This window comes from Eschrichtius robustus, chromosome 4 (genome assembly GCF_028021215.1).
Source record: "Eschrichtius robustus isolate mEscRob2 chromosome 4, mEscRob2.pri, whole genome shotgun sequence".
In the NCBI taxonomy this organism is placed as follows: Eukaryota; Metazoa; Chordata; class Mammalia; order Artiodactyla; family Eschrichtiidae; genus Eschrichtius; species Eschrichtius robustus.
The window spans coordinates 38,266,323-38,281,693 of record NC_090827.1 but is presented as its reverse complement, the minus strand read 5'-3'; the positions used below and the strand labels follow the sequence as shown (position 1 = coordinate 38,281,693).

General features: G+C 41.3%; 1 long non-coding RNA gene across 2 annotated transcripts; it reads right to left on the bottom strand.

Annotated features, from left to right (window-relative positions):
- Positions 1 to 401: 401 nt before the first annotated feature.
- LOC137763628 (uncharacterized) lies at positions 402 to 15,211 on the bottom strand. 2 transcript variants are annotated; one of them, XR_011073825.1, is made up of 4 exons: positions 15,070 to 15,211; positions 11,979 to 12,212; positions 1,365 to 3,752; positions 402 to 1,191 (listed from the first exon to the last, which is right to left on the bottom strand). It is a non-coding gene; the product is annotated as an uncharacterized lncRNA (long non-coding RNA). The 2 variants fall into 2 exon arrangements; XR_011073824.1 differs by having other exon boundaries at positions 402 to 3,752.
- Positions 15,212 to 15,371: the final 160 nt, after the last annotated feature.

Sequence of the window (15,371 nt, the reverse complement as noted above, 5' to 3'; positions counted from 1 at the left end):
TCTCCTCTGCAAAAAGACACTGTCAAGAGAAGGAGAAGACAAGCCACAGAGTGGGAGAAAATATTTGTAAAAGACAGATCTGATAAAGGTCTGTTATCCAAAACATACAAAGAACTCTTACAACCCAACAATAACACACAACCTAATTAAAAGATGGGCTAAAGATATGAATAGACACCTTATTAAAGAAGATACACAGTTATCAAATAATCATATGAAAAGATGCTCAACATCACATTTCATCAGGGACTTGCTAATTAAAACAAGGTATCACCATACATCTATTAGAACAGCTAAAATTCAAACCATTGATTACACCAAATGTTGTTGAGGATATGCAGCAACAGGAACTCTCATACGTTGCTTGCACGGATGCAAAATAGTACAGCCACTCTGGAAGGTATTTGGTGGCTTCTGAAAAACTAAACATAATTTTACCACCCAATCTAGCAATCACGATTTTGGTATTTAGCGAAAGGAGTTAAAAACTCATGTTAACACAAAACCTGCACATGGATGTTTATATCAGCTTTATTCAGAATTACCAAAACATGGGAGGAACCAATATGCCCTTTAGTAGGTGAATGGATAGATAAACTGTAGTACATCCAGAAAAAGGAATATTATCACTGAAAAGAAGTAAATTATCGAGCCATGATAAGACATAGAGGAACATGTATCACATATTACAAAGTGAAAAAAGCTAATCTGGAAAGGGTATACCTTATATGATTGCAACTATATGGCATTCTGGAAAAGGCAAAACTATGGAGACAGTAAAAAGATGAAGGGTTGCCTGGGGTTAGAGGGAGAAAAGGATGGATAGGCAGAGCACAGAAGAGTTTTAGGGCTATTATGTACAATACTATAATTGCAGATACATGTCATTATACATTTGTCAAAACTCATAGAATGTACAACACCAGGAATGAATCTTAATGTAAATTATGGACTTCGGGTGATAATAATTGTATCAACTCTCCATTTCCGAGGATTTGTTGTTGTTGCTGCTCATTGTAGTTGTTATTGTTTAATGACTTTTCTAAACAGACGAATTCTGTTGTCTATTCTTTGTTTTATGTGGCTCCTGAAGTCTCTGTTATATTATCTTAGTGGTCAGCAAATGATTGGGCAGAGTCCTTAAACAGGAATACCTCAGAGAGATTGCCTCAGAGGTTTGGTTCCAGATCACTGCAATAAAGCAGATATCTCAATAGAGTGAGTCACATAAATTTTTTGGCTTCTTAGTACATACAAAAGTCGTTTACACTGTACTGTAGTTTATTATGTATGCAATAGCATTATGTCTAAAAAACAATGTACATACCTTAATTTAAAAACTTTATTGCTAAGAAAATGCTTACCATCATCTGAGCCTTCAGCAAGTTGTAATCTTTTTGCTGGTAGAAGGTCTTGCCTTGGTGTTGATGGCTGCTGGCAGATCAGAGTGGTCAGCAGGGTGGTCAGCTGAAGGGTGGGGTGGCTGTGGCAAATTTTTTTTTTTTTTTAATATTTGGTTTTTGCTGCATCAGGTTTTAGTTGCGGCACGCGGGATCTTTCGTTGCGGCGCGGGCTTCTCTCTAGTTGTGGCCTGCGGGTGTTCTCTCTCTAGTTGTGGCGCGCGGGCTCCAGAGTGCGTGGGCTCTGTAGTTATGGCGCGCGGGCTTAATTGCCCCACGGCATGTGGGATCTTAGTTCCCTGACCAGGGGTCGAACCTCGTCCCCCGCATTGGAAGGCGGATTCTTTACCACTGGACCACCAGGGAAGTCCCGCGATTTCTTAAGATAAGACAACAATGAAGTTTGCCGCACTGACTCTTCCTTTCACGAACAATTTCTCTGCAGCATGCAATGCTCTTTAATAGCATTTTACCCACAGTAGAACTTACAAAATTGCAGTCAGTCTTCTCAAACCCTGCTATTGCTTTGTCAACGAAGTTTATGTAATATTCTAAATCCTATGTTTTTGTTCAACAAACTTCAGAGCATCTTCACTTGGAGTAGATTTCATCTCAAGAAAACACTTTCTTTGCACATCCTTAGGGAGCAACTCCTCATTCATTAAAGTTTTATCATGAGGTTGCAGCAATTCAGTCACACCTTCATACTCCACTTCTAATTCTGGTTCTCCTGCTATTGCCACCACATCTGCAATTACTTCCTCCACTGAAGTCTTGAACCCCTCAAAGTCATCCGTGAGGGTTGGAATAAAGTTATTCTGTACTCCTGTTAATGTTGATATTTTGACCTCTTCCTATGAATCACAAAGGTTCTTAATGGCATCTAGAACTGTGAATCCTTCCAGAAGGTTTCCAATTTACTTTGCCCAGATCCATCAGAGGAATCACTATGGCAGCTACAGCCCTACAAAATGTATTTCTTAAATAATAAGACTTGAAAGTCGAAATTACTCCTTGATTCACGGACAGCAGAATAAATGTGTTAGCAGGCACAACATTAATCTCACTGTACATCTCCATCAGAGCTCTTGGATGACCAGGTTCATTGTTGATGAACAGTAATATTTTGAGAGGAAACTTTTTTTCTGAGCAGTAGGTCTCAACATTGGGCTTAAACTGTTCAGTAACCTATGTCATAAACAGATAGGCTGTCATCCAGGCTTTGTTGTTCCATTTATAGAGCACAAGCAGAGTAGATTTAGCATAATTCTTAAGGGTCCTAGGATTTTTGGAATAGTAAATGAGCATTGGCTTCAACTTAAAGTCACCAGCTGTGTTGGCACCAGCAAAAGTCAGCCTGTCCTTTGAAGCTCTGAAGCCAGACATTGACTTCTGCTCTCTAGCTATGAAAGTCTTAGATGGCATCTTCTTCCAAGATAAGGTTGTTTCATCTACACTGAAAATCTGTTGTCTAGTGTAACCACCTTCATTAATTATCTTAGCTAGATCTGGGTAACTTGCTGTAGCTTCTACAACAGTACTTGCTGCTTCATCTTGCACTTTTATGTTATGGAGATGGCTTCCTTTTTTAAACCTCATGAACCAACCTCTGCTCACTTCAAACTTTTCTTCTGCAGCTTCGTCACCTCTCTCAACCTTCACAGAGTTGAAGAGAGTTACGGCTTTGCTCTGGATTAGGCTTTGGCTTAAGGGAATGCTGTGGCTGGTTTGATCCACTAAAACTTTCTCCATATTAGCAATAAGGCTGTTTTGCTTTCTTATCATTCGTGTGCTCACTGGAATAGCACTTTTAATTTCCTTCAAGAACTTTTCCTTTGCATTCACAACTTGACTAACTGTTGGTGCAAGCGGTCTAGCTTTCAGCCCGGCATGATTTCCTCACTAAGCTTAATCATTTCTAGTTTTTGATTTAAAGTGAGAGACATGTGACTCTTCCTTTCACTTGAACACTGAGATGCTAATGTAGGGTTATTAATTGGCCTAATTTCAATATTGTTTTTTCTTAGGGAATAGGGAGGCCCGAGAGGGAGAAAGACGGGGAACAGCTGGTTGATGGAGCAGTCAGAACACACACAGTATTTATCGACTATGTCCTCTGTCTTATATGGGCATGACTCGTGGTGCCCCAAAACAATTACAATAGTAACATCAAAGATCACCGGTCACAGATCACCGTAAGTATAATAATAATGAAAACGTTTGAAATACGGTAAGAATACTAAAATGTGCCACAGAGACATGAAGTAAGCAAATGCTGTTGGAAAAATGGTGCTGATAGACTTGCTTGATGTGGGGTTGCCACAAACCTTCAATTTGTAAAGAATGCAGTATCTGCAAAGCACAATAAAGTGAAATTAATAACATGAGGTATGCCTGTACCTGGAACCAAAAAATCTTCAAGTCTTTGCAGAGGGCCCATATGTGTTTTGTTTTTTTTTTTAATTTTTAAATTTATTTATTTATTTATTTATGGCTGTGTTGGGTCTTCGTTTCTGTGCGAGGGCTTTTCCTAGTTGCGGCAAGCGGGGGCCACTCTTCATCGCGGTGCGCGGGCCTCTCACTATCGCAGCCTCTCTTGTTGCGGAGCACAGGCTCCAGATGCGCAGGCTCAGTAACTGTGGCTCACGGGCCCAGTCGCTCCGCGGCATGTGGGATCTTCCCAGACCAGGGCTCGAACCCGTGTCCCCTGCATTGGCAGGCAGATTCTCAACCACTGCGCCACCAGGGAAGCCCCCCATGTGTGTTTGTTGTGGCCCACTTTCAACACTTGCCAAGAACCTTACAATTCTACCTTAGCCTTTATTTCCTGCTTTCTTAGAGCCTTAAGGTCAGCGGGAGGTGAAAATTTCAGAGTTTTTTTGTTTTTTCCTGAGCATGCACACAGCCCTGTGCATGCATTTGGCCTTCTACATTCTCAGGACTTTGTCAGACCTTTGTAAGCCCTTACTGGACACTCATTCCCCAGCCTTTCCTCACAAGCTTTTTGTTTAGTCTGCTGTTTGCCCCTGCTGTCAGTGATCACCACAGGCAGTAGTAACCTGAGATATCAGACTGTAAATACTTTCAACAAGTACTCCTGGGAAGGAGATTTAGCACTAGGCTAGTTTGTAGTTAGGCAAAATAAAGACACGTCTTTAAGCCACTATTCTAGGAATCCACCAGGCAGATTAGAACAAATAATTAATCACAATTCTTTGCTCACTCTGGTACCAGGAATGCAGGCTGTTACTCTCACAGCTACCACTGATCTAAGGAGAGGGGGATGGGACTGGAATCCCATTAGTACTTACTAAGAATCAGCTATTTTCCTTAAATAAGTATTTTTGCCAGGTTGCCGCAGGCCTTTGGCTAATTTCCAGAGTTCAAAAAAAGTTGATTCTGACAGTTTTTTGCCCATTTTTCATAGGGAATTTTGCCTAATAATTTAAAAAAATGTTTGTTGAGATACAACTCATTAGAAAGTTCAGTTTTGTGGCCAGGATTCAATTGTTGGTGGAACCTCTATCTTTGACATCTTGAGGAATCTTAGTTTATGGCAGCTGTGCAGCTAAGAAGATGTCCAAAAGAGGTCGTACAAGTCTAGGCAAGGTCAGATCCTGAGAAGGTTTAGCTCTAATATGACCCTCAACTTTTCAGATCCTTAAACTCTAAAAAGTTACCTCTAATTCTCAGAAATGATTCATGCTAACCAAACTAATAAGAAACTAATTTATAAATCATAATGTCAATAAATTATTTCATAATGCAAAGTATTTCTGGCAAGATAACCAGTATCAGACCATTTTTTGGTCTCTGTTTCCCAGTGTGTTAGTACCCGTGGAAGAGACCAGGTCAAAAAATTGCTTGGTGAGCACAGGGTAGAATAATGCACTTGGGTGTTATTGTAAAATATTTCTTCTAGGCAGGGTACCAGGGAGAACTTCCATCTCAAATTCTGAGCCTCATTTATAAAATGTCAATTACAGTAACTACTTAAAAGTATTGGTGTTAGGATTAAATGAAATTACACATGTGCATGAATCATGATTTCACTATGACAGAAACCAATTCAACTTTAGCTTAGACAAAAGGAAAACTTCATGATTCACAGAATCCAAGGAATGATTGACCAACCAAACCATAGGAAGAGCAGGAATAATACCTTCCTCTCTATCCCTGTTTGACTTTACTCTGTTGGCTCTGTTCCCTGCAACTGCAGCTTAGTTTCCTCCATTTGGTGAGGAACATGGTCACTGATAACTCCCACGTTTTACATCTTACAATTTGGCTACCAAGATTCTACTTTTTTTTTTTCTTTCGTTCTCAATTCCTGTTAGAAGACGTTTGGGTTATGTCCTTAACCCTGAAGAAATCAATTGTGGCCAAAGGACTGGGAACATGAAAGAGCATGCAATTTTCCCACAGGTGCTACAGGGTTTAAGCTGACAGAGGAACAGTGTGGTAAATTGTATTATTGCCCCCAATTATTTGCTCCTCACTTTCCATGTATATGTGACTTGAAGCTTCCCTTTCTTGTGGAAAGAGTATATATCCCCTCTCCATTGAGGTTGAGCTTAGCCATATGATGCGACACTTGTGCAGAAGCTTTAAGAGGCACCATGATTTTCTGGCAGCTCCCTGGCTGCCCCACTCTGCCAAGGGATTGGGCAAGTCTCATGTAGGAGTTGTTTCTTCGCCCTGGAATCCAGGATGAGACAGCACATGGTGCACAGCCATAGTCTTCCCAAAGCCTGAAGCAGCACTGTAAACAACTTGTAGTCTCCATGTAACATAAACAAAAATTAGTCCTTTGTTTTCTAAAAGTCACTGAATTTTCAGAGTTGTCTGTTATATAGCATAACCTGGTGAAAGCTAATACAAGCAGTTCCCAGAAAAAGAGAGGGGAGATGCTGGCTGGTGAAACATTAAATTACTTAAAACAGTGCCTACAATACAGAATGCATTCAATATAGACTCCCCTGAGAAACATCAATAAATCCTAACTTTCCAACTCCCACTTTTAGTGAGTCATAAAAAATTCTCATCATAAAGGTGAATTATAATATATTGAGAAGACATAATTTATTCATATTTCTTATATTTATTCTATATGCTGTTGCCCTGATTGCATTTAGGAGAGACTCTGGTCCTCCTGGCAACTCATGTTTTAACCATTCCTTAGAATGATGATCCACTTTACGCAGTATCTTACTTTCTTCCACTCTCAATATTCAGAAGGTTCTCCCAATCAGAGGCTTTGCTGCTTTCTCTCTAGTCTACATTTTTTTCCCCCAGTCTACATTTTGGTTTGCATACTTCCTCCCTCTATATACTTTCCCTGGAGAATTATAATCATTCGTACAACTTCAACCTGCCAACATAATTAAAACCTCCAAATATATTTCTAGGCCAGATCTTGTTCCTGAGCTCTAGACACACCTACTCATCTGCCCACTGGATATCTTCACTTCATGTTCCACTGACACCTCAGACACAGCCACTTCACTCATCGTCTATCTTTTTTTTAAGATCTGTTTTCTTCTCCTTCTTCTTTTGGCCTGTACTGCCTATCCTGGTTAATGGCACCACCATGTACCTAGTTGCTCATGCTAAACATTTTGGCATCACCTACATTTTCTCCCCTCTCCTCATGTCCTTGCTATTCCAATCATATGATTGTTTCAACTCCTGTAGAGTCTGTTCTCTACACATGTACCAAATTGTCCTTTTCCTCTGGTCCTCCTGCCATGGCCTTCAGCTCAGTTCCATCAGACATTTAATGACTTCTTTAATTCTAATTGCTATTCTGAATGCTGCAAATAAAGAATGAATAAGGCATACTCCCTGAGGCCCAGGAACTCACTTTCTAGTCAAGAGGATAAACAGACCATTTCATTTATACAACAGGGTAAATGCTAAACCAGAGTTATGGATAGGGGACTACGGGAAATCAGAGAAAGAATGCTTTACCTAAACTAGCAATTTGGAGAAGTGGAGAATTTTGAACTGAGTAAGGATGATATGGAGTGTGGAACACATTATATACAGGGAGGGAGAACTGCCTTAGCAAAAGTGTGAATGAGGATAGTGAGTAGGAAATATTGAAGACTGAGGCTAGAGGGAGGGGTTAAGTGGGAGCCAAATCATGTAACGTGGACTTACTTAAGGAGCTTAGACTTAACCTTATAGGGCAGTAGTTTCAAACTGGGCTAAACAAAGCTCCTCAGGGTTCACTGAGTGGGCGAGGCCATGGAAGGCCAGCTGGGCTTCACAGCTTTGGTTCTGACACCTACTTCAAGGGGAACCGCTCAGCTAACCTTTATCCCGTCATTTGCATAATAGTTCCCTGACCTAAAGGTGTTGCGTGTTTATCAAAATCACACACATAACGGGGTTGGAGAGGGTATCATTAGCTTGGAAAGCATGAGTGCTGAACAGTTTAAGCCAACTGCTCTGCTCTGAAGACGAATCACAAGATGAGACATTCAGTTATTATTTCCACACAGCTTTTTATGATCTTTCACATCCAATCAGTACCTTGCACAAAGATTAGGTGACAGGAATCTTCTGTGATCACTTGCTTTCCACCAAGTTCAAAAACCCTTCTGTGGGGGCTTCCCTGGTGGCGCAGTGGTTGAGAATCTGCCTGCTAATGCAGGGGACACAGGTTCGAGCCCTGGTCTGGGAAGATCCCACATGCTGCAGAGCAACTGGGCCCATTAGCCACAACTACTGAGCCTGCGCGTCTGGAGCCTGTGCTCCGCAACAAGAGAGGCCGCGATAGTGAGAGGCCTGCGCACCGCGATGAAGAGTGGCCCCCGCTTGCCACAACTAGAGAAAGCCCTCGCACAGAAACGAAGACCCAACACAGCCAAAAATAAATAAATAAATAAATAAACAAACCAACCAACCAACCTTCTGTGGGCTTGTTACCACAATTTAAGATCTATTGTACCAAGAAAAACACTGTATTTGCTCCCTTTCCTTAACTCAACTGTGCGGGAAAAGAATTAAGCACTTATTGTTCAGCTCTCAAGGCAGACGTCAGTTTATTTGGGAGGCAGTAGGCAGAGGAGGAAAGACTTCCTGTCTTCTTTCCCCCCAGTCAGAGGTCTCAAAGTCCAAGCACTGTGTAAGACTGATGTAACTGGCAGGAGACATGGCTCCTCTTGGGTGGAAGCCTGGCTCCTCTGAGAATCATCAAAGTTCTGCTCCAGGCGGAGCTGGAGTAAGAACAGCAACTCATTGAGGGCTTAATATGTTCTGGGTGCCATAACTGCATTAACTTATTTAATCATTACAACGAAGCTAAGAGATAGGTACTGTGTGACCCTCATTTTAAGTATAAGGAAATTCAGGTATAGAAGCTAAGTAACTTGTTCCAGATACCTAGGTGGTAAATGGCAGGGCCAGGATTCAAACTCAGACAGTCTGGCTCCCGTATTTGATCTCACAATCACTGAGCTAAAGCGTCTCCTTAAAAGTGGGTCTTACAGAGAGTCCTTCAATGCAAAGGGTTTAAAAGGCCAACCCCAGCAAGCCTAGCCCGGGACCAGGGCTTAGTCTTTTTAAAGTCAATTTATCTCATCTCTACCATTTGAAAAGAAAGCCTGTACAGTTAGTCCCCTACATACGAACTTTCAAGTTGCAAACTTTCAAAGATGCAAACGTGCATTTGCACATCCAATCACGTAAGTTAGTTCACGTGCCTGGCATACATTGTCACGCGTGTGCATCCTCTGCAAGTGGTTGTGTTTTTGTGTTCTTTACTGTACAGTACTGTATACAGTAGTGCAGTATCTTTATTTCAAGCCCAGCATGTCCGGAAGCAAGTGTAAAAGCAGTGGTGATGTAGCTGGTACTGCTAAGAAGCGCCAGGAATTGGAGGCCCAGAGAAAGGACGAAGAGAGACAAGAGGAAGAAGAAGTAACTGAAGAACCAAAGAGATTCACGACGCAGGAAATGGCAAGGGGATTTTCTTTATTTGAGGGGGCACTGTTAGTTTTTGAGGCACAGGACTCAAACGTAGAACGGTACATGAAGTTTGCAGCAGCCGTTCAGAATGCAACCCAGTGCTACCGTATCATCTATGATGAGAAAAAAAGAGCTACTACCCAGACGTTACTAGATCATTTTTTCAAGAGGGTAGATAGGCTTGAATCCAGCAAGGAACCAGAACCTGTCCATCAATGTCAGGCGTGAGTGAAATTGCAGCTTGCCCTCATCTCCCATTGCTGACGATCTTTCAGCTCTACCCTCTCCCACCTCCTCTCCCTCCTCCAGTCAGTAACTCTTCTTGCCTGCTCACTCAATGCCAGCCCCTATATTCCAGCTGTTGTGCTGTACTACTGTACCTTTCAAGGTACTGTACTGTAAGATTAAAAAATGTTTTCTTTACTTTTTGTTTGTTTTTTATGTATTATTTGTGTGAAAAGTATTATAAACATATTACAGTACTATAGAGCCGATTGTGTTAGTTGGGTCCCTAGGCTAACTCTGTTGGACTTACGAACAAACTGGACTTACGAACGCACTCTTGGCATGGAACTCGTTCGTGTGTAGGCAACTTACTGTACTTTGATGGTCCAGTTCCCCCAAGGCTGCTACAAAAGAAGTTGAGGCTGTGTCCTTATCAACTCGTTTACTAACACGAGTCAATTCTAATTGGGTCAACTATTTTATTTTGCTCAGGGAGGACACTATAAGTAGAAATTCTTGGGGCTTTTAACCACTAAGGAACCCCAGATCTTTAATGCATTTATTCAAATGTACATTCTAAATCAAACAACCTCAGTGTGTAAATTTACACATTCAACATGACTCTTGCTTCCCCTTTTCTAAGGGAAATCTTTAATTAGGATTTAGAATTATTCTCCACACAAATAATTTTTTAAAAGTTTATAATACACAGCTATAGGTGTTGGAGAGCCACTGAACGGGAAATTTGCTTTTTAGATTGTTCTAGCTTCAGCATGGAAGATAAATTTAAGGGGTGCATGACTGAAGGCTGGATGATGAAAAGGCCATTATAACAGACAAGGTGAAAGATTAAAAGAAGATGAATGCAGGCGGTGGTAATAAGCATGGAGAGGAGAGGGCTGATTTTTAAAAATTGAGGAAGTAAAGAGGTAAAACTTGGTAATTATGCTGGTTATTCTCCGTTTGCCCTACAGCACCATTTTCTACCTTTCTTTGCCCAGCTCTGTGCCCTGGCGGGTGGCTGGCTCTCTGGACTGTATCATCCAAAGTCCCTTACTGGCTGGCTTTGGATTGGGTTCTGCTAGTAGGAGGCATTAGTAAGAGACTGGCGGGCAGGGGGAGAAAAAGGTCAGGGAATTCTCTCCTCTGCTTATGGCTATAGTTCCATCTAGGTGGTCCCTCTTCCATAACTACAACTCTTTCTGGATCTGGTAATACAGTCCTCTCCTTCTGCTTCTTCGGGTCTGTGGGTACCTCACAAACCCTGTTGACTCCCTTTACTTCCCTGAGCTCTGTAAAGAGTCCTTTGGTTAAACTCTCTTTAATTAATAAGCCCTCTGAGTCGTTTTCCTTCTGGGCCCTGGATGAGCAGTGATCAATGGGGAATGGGGAGAGGAGTGCAAAGAGCTGAGGTGACTCCCAGGTTTAGAATCTTTCCTCTCAAATGAACTTTTAGCATTTGCCTGAGTGTTTTGTTAGGACATGCTCTATTCAGATGACTTGGAATCCATCCCTGGCACCACCACTTTGGTTGGCATTTCCAGCAGGAGATTCAGGCAGGTTCTCCAGAACCAAGCATGGTGGCTGGTGTAGAGCAGCACTCAATACATGGATTTTCTCTCTCAGTGTCTCTGAACTTTATTGTCACATTATTACAGGCCCCTGTACACTCAGATTTTGAACTCAGCGTTGGTCTGGCCATTGTTAGTTTTATATCTAACTTTGAGTTCTAGATTTTGAAATGTACATGGGACAGTTAGAAAGGGCTATGTAAAACAACAACAACAAAATTCCCAATTATAGTAAATGCTTTGAAAACATTGAAGAAACTGGGATTATTTAGCAGTGAGAATGCATTAATGCAAATTTTAATACCCAAGCAGTTGGCCTATGGCTGTAGTGTTTTGTTGATTAAACTATAAAATTTTCTCTCCAACAAGTAATTCAGTATGATGAACATTCTATTCTTCATCATATAACAATCATTTCAACTCACAAGAATTTAGTTGAGAGACTCTTCATAATTCTTGTTAAGTCATAAATTATATTTCTACTCCCTACATTGCCTTTATGCCTATACTGCATACCCTAAATACTTCAAATACTCTAACAACCCCTATAGAAGACTGCCCCATACCCTGCACCCCTCACATGCATATTAGACTCACCAGGGAGCTCTTTAAAAATACTCATTCCCAGACTCCACCCCATGCCAATTAAATCAGCAATTTGGAAATGAGGCCCAGGTGTGGATATTGTTTAAAAGTTCCCCAAATGATCCTAAAATGAACAAAGTTGAGAACAAGACTCCAAACCATAAAACCACCAAGATCACACAAAAAGATATGACTCTCCACAGCATGTATAAATCCAAGATACCTTGTGTCTGTTTATCCCTTGTTAATGAACTTCCTGTGAGTCTTTTCCCCTCATTAACCTTCAGCTTTTGCACACTGGAAAGCTGATTGAGAGCCCTTCAGTTGGTTTTGCTTCCTTGTTTGACGTGTGTGGTTTGTTGACAAGCTGCCCAGAACATGGTGAAAGACAACCACAATTAAACCTGCCTCTGAGTCAGCAGTGGTTTTCTCCATCAGTGAGGTTTTTCTTAGAACCCTAAAAGAGGGTGAAAAAAGAGCATATAAATGAAGGAATCAAATAGACTCTCAAGAGTCGTTAAAGAAAACAGTTTTGGTTGGGGAGGGGGAAGGCTATTGTGAACAAAAGAAAGCTGCTTTCAATATTTTCAAAGAAAGCTTCGATTAAGGATCAAGAAGTAAAATGTGTATTCTGCATTTGTTTTGCATCATGCTTCAGGGTTCTTCGTGATCAAATATAGGGTTCTTTCAAAAGAAGTAAAAGGTAATTGCAATAAATACAGTTACTTTCAATAAATATACATAATCTTGAGTAATTCTGTCTCAGTTAGGAATGAGGTAATAAAAGAAGAGAAAATAGTTTTTAAAATGTTTTCTATCTCAGTTTCTTACAGTGAGCAAATGTTCCATGTCATTTGTGTTAGTTCCATTTTTTTCAAGTGACTTTCCCTATGTAGAGAGTGTCTTGAGTTATAGATAAACTACACAGGAATGCAGATAACCTGTGATTTCTCTATCTAGGATAATTGCAATGTAACTTAGTGAGGCCTAGTAGCTCACAAAGTTATCTGAAGTATTTCAGAAGGGACAGGGAGCATCCCTTGCACTTTTTTAGCAGTAGTCACTGCCCACAGGTTGATACTGTAGGAGATGATGAAACAGCCCAAGTTGGCTTCTTTTATTTCTTCTCTGCCCTTTCTCCACTTCCTGTCAAGTTTTCCCTCCATCTCAGCCTATGTTGACTTGGTAATAATATGTCCACTTTCAGTTTCATGCAGTCTAAATGTTTTAGGTAGTTTGGTTATCTCACAAACCAAACAGACGAAAAAACAAAACAAGGCAAAACAAGACAAAAGAAACCTTGCCCTGTGGAATGGGAAAGCAGACCCTGGAGTACAAGATAATCTGTAAAATGAAGTACTGCATAACTCAGAGCAGGGACTCAAAGAGGTGACTAGAATGATGAAGTCTAAAGTGATTTCTCCAAACCAAAATCTCTGGAGAGAATGATTGGGAGGTCTCCCTCTGCTTTCTGGAAAGAGATTCCAGCCAATTACATCTGACTCTTAAAGGATATGAGTTGCATAGGCTTCTGATCAAATGCTTAAAGGTGTTAGTGACTTAATTTTTATTTTAATAATCCAGCTAAGTTTTAAATGACTCTAGATAATAGTAACAACGCATAGCATTAAATATGTATATATTATATATAAAATGCTTTTGTATATAGTATCTCATTTGATGGTCATATCAATCTTGTGTCCAAAGTAGGAAAGGTAGCTTTGTTAGGCCTTCTTACAAATAATGACTCTTAAGAAAAGGTTCTTAAATGGGCCAGAAAGCACCAAGCTTGGACTACAATGCATGTATTTTTTTTTAAGTCTTTTCACGTTCTACCACATCGCACTGGGACTCTCTAAGTCCTTAGCATTTCAGTTGTGTGAGGTGATGAAGGAAGAAATTTTCATATACTGAGGTACGGGGAAGACATTCTTGCTTACACATGATTTAATTTAAACTTTATGCTAACCAGAACAGCCTGTTTTGTGGCCTATTAAACATACATTGTACATTTGCTTTAACCATTAAAGAAAAGAGTGCCTCGTCCAGAAGTAATATGTCCATTTTTAAGATAGAGATAAATGTCTCCCTCTTCCTGGGACGTCAATGGTCAATGCTAGTACTCCTTAGATGACAAGGCTCCCTTCCCAGGCACAAGGCCATACTGACTGTGTATGTGATGCTGTCTTTTTTGAAACCTTGAAAGAATGTACCCCTCTCGCGTTGGATATTCTTTGTTCCGACAAGATATAAAACTGTGCTGAAACCACGTTTCCTTGTAACAGTTCCTCAGAGCTACCCAAGAGGCTGTTTGTCAGGCTATACTTCTGTTTGGCTCAAAACTCTCTTCTATTCTTATTATAGATCAGTTATTGATGACTTCCCTCTACATAGTGAAATAAATACAATTCAATCTTAAATTTAGTAAAGCAGCGATTGAGGTTGAGAAAGAAATAAGGACCTTAAGTGGTTGGGAAAGTCTAAGTGCAAAACCTAGGAGTCGGGGGATGTAGTTTCCACTAAAATTAAAAAATATGAGTACTTACTTTGAGCCAGACTCTGCTAGGTGCAAAGTTAAAAAATGGTTAAGAACAGATCCTGTCTTTGAGGAACTTTCTGACTAGGGCAGCAGGTCACAATCTAGTGATCTGGGCTTTGAAGAACTGATTAGGATTTACACGTGTGCTCAGAGGAAGGGTGGTTCAGATAATCAGGTCAAAAGAGAAGGCAAAAAGGCATATAAATGATGAACTTTTGAGAGTGAAGGAGCCCTCAAAGTTTGTCAGTTTGATACGGAAAATTGCTCTATTTTCTTGTTTCTTAAATACTCACCATCAGCATGTATGAAACCAGGGGCAAGAGAGACTTTTTTCAGCCGTAATTCCTATGCACCACCCCCTCCATTTAAAAGTTCTCCATCTACCTTAGGGTCTACACTTGAATGTAAAAAAAACTTTAAAAATGTAACCACTATACAGTGGTGATATACCGAACAGTGAGATAAACCCTAAGCTCGTTTGAAAGAAAACTGAACAGGGAGCCAGTGACTCGGGTTTGAGCCATGCCTATGCTACGAACTGTTCTGTGATCTTGGGCAAGTGACTTCTCAGGATGTCCCTCTCGGTCTGTAAGATGAGTATGACCCAAAGGTCCACCTCACCGAGTTTTGTGAGGATGATTTTTAAAATGCCAGTGAAATAGGGTGCTTTTGCTATCTCCGGGTTCCTTCCACTCTCTCCACTATGAGATTTGGTGCATCACGACCCAAAAGCCTTAAACATCACAATTGCCTGACCGTCTCTCCTCATACACACCCACGTCCCTCGCGCTGACTGAGTCGGCCGAGGGAGGTCTCGTAGCTGAAGTCACACACTCCTAAAGGCCAGGAGAAAGGGACAGAAAGCTCCGCTTCCAGCCGGAGAGACGAGAGACACGCGACCATGGAAGAAACAGTTACGAAACATCCTCTACGCGCAAGCGCAATGGCCGCCCCGCACCTCCCCTCCCACGGGAGGGGGCGGGCCGCGACGTGCCCACGTCGGGCGCGCTGCCGTTCGCGAAGCGTGCGCCGGCGGCGGCGGTGGGACCCGCCCCTTGGGGAGGGGGCGGGGTTTCT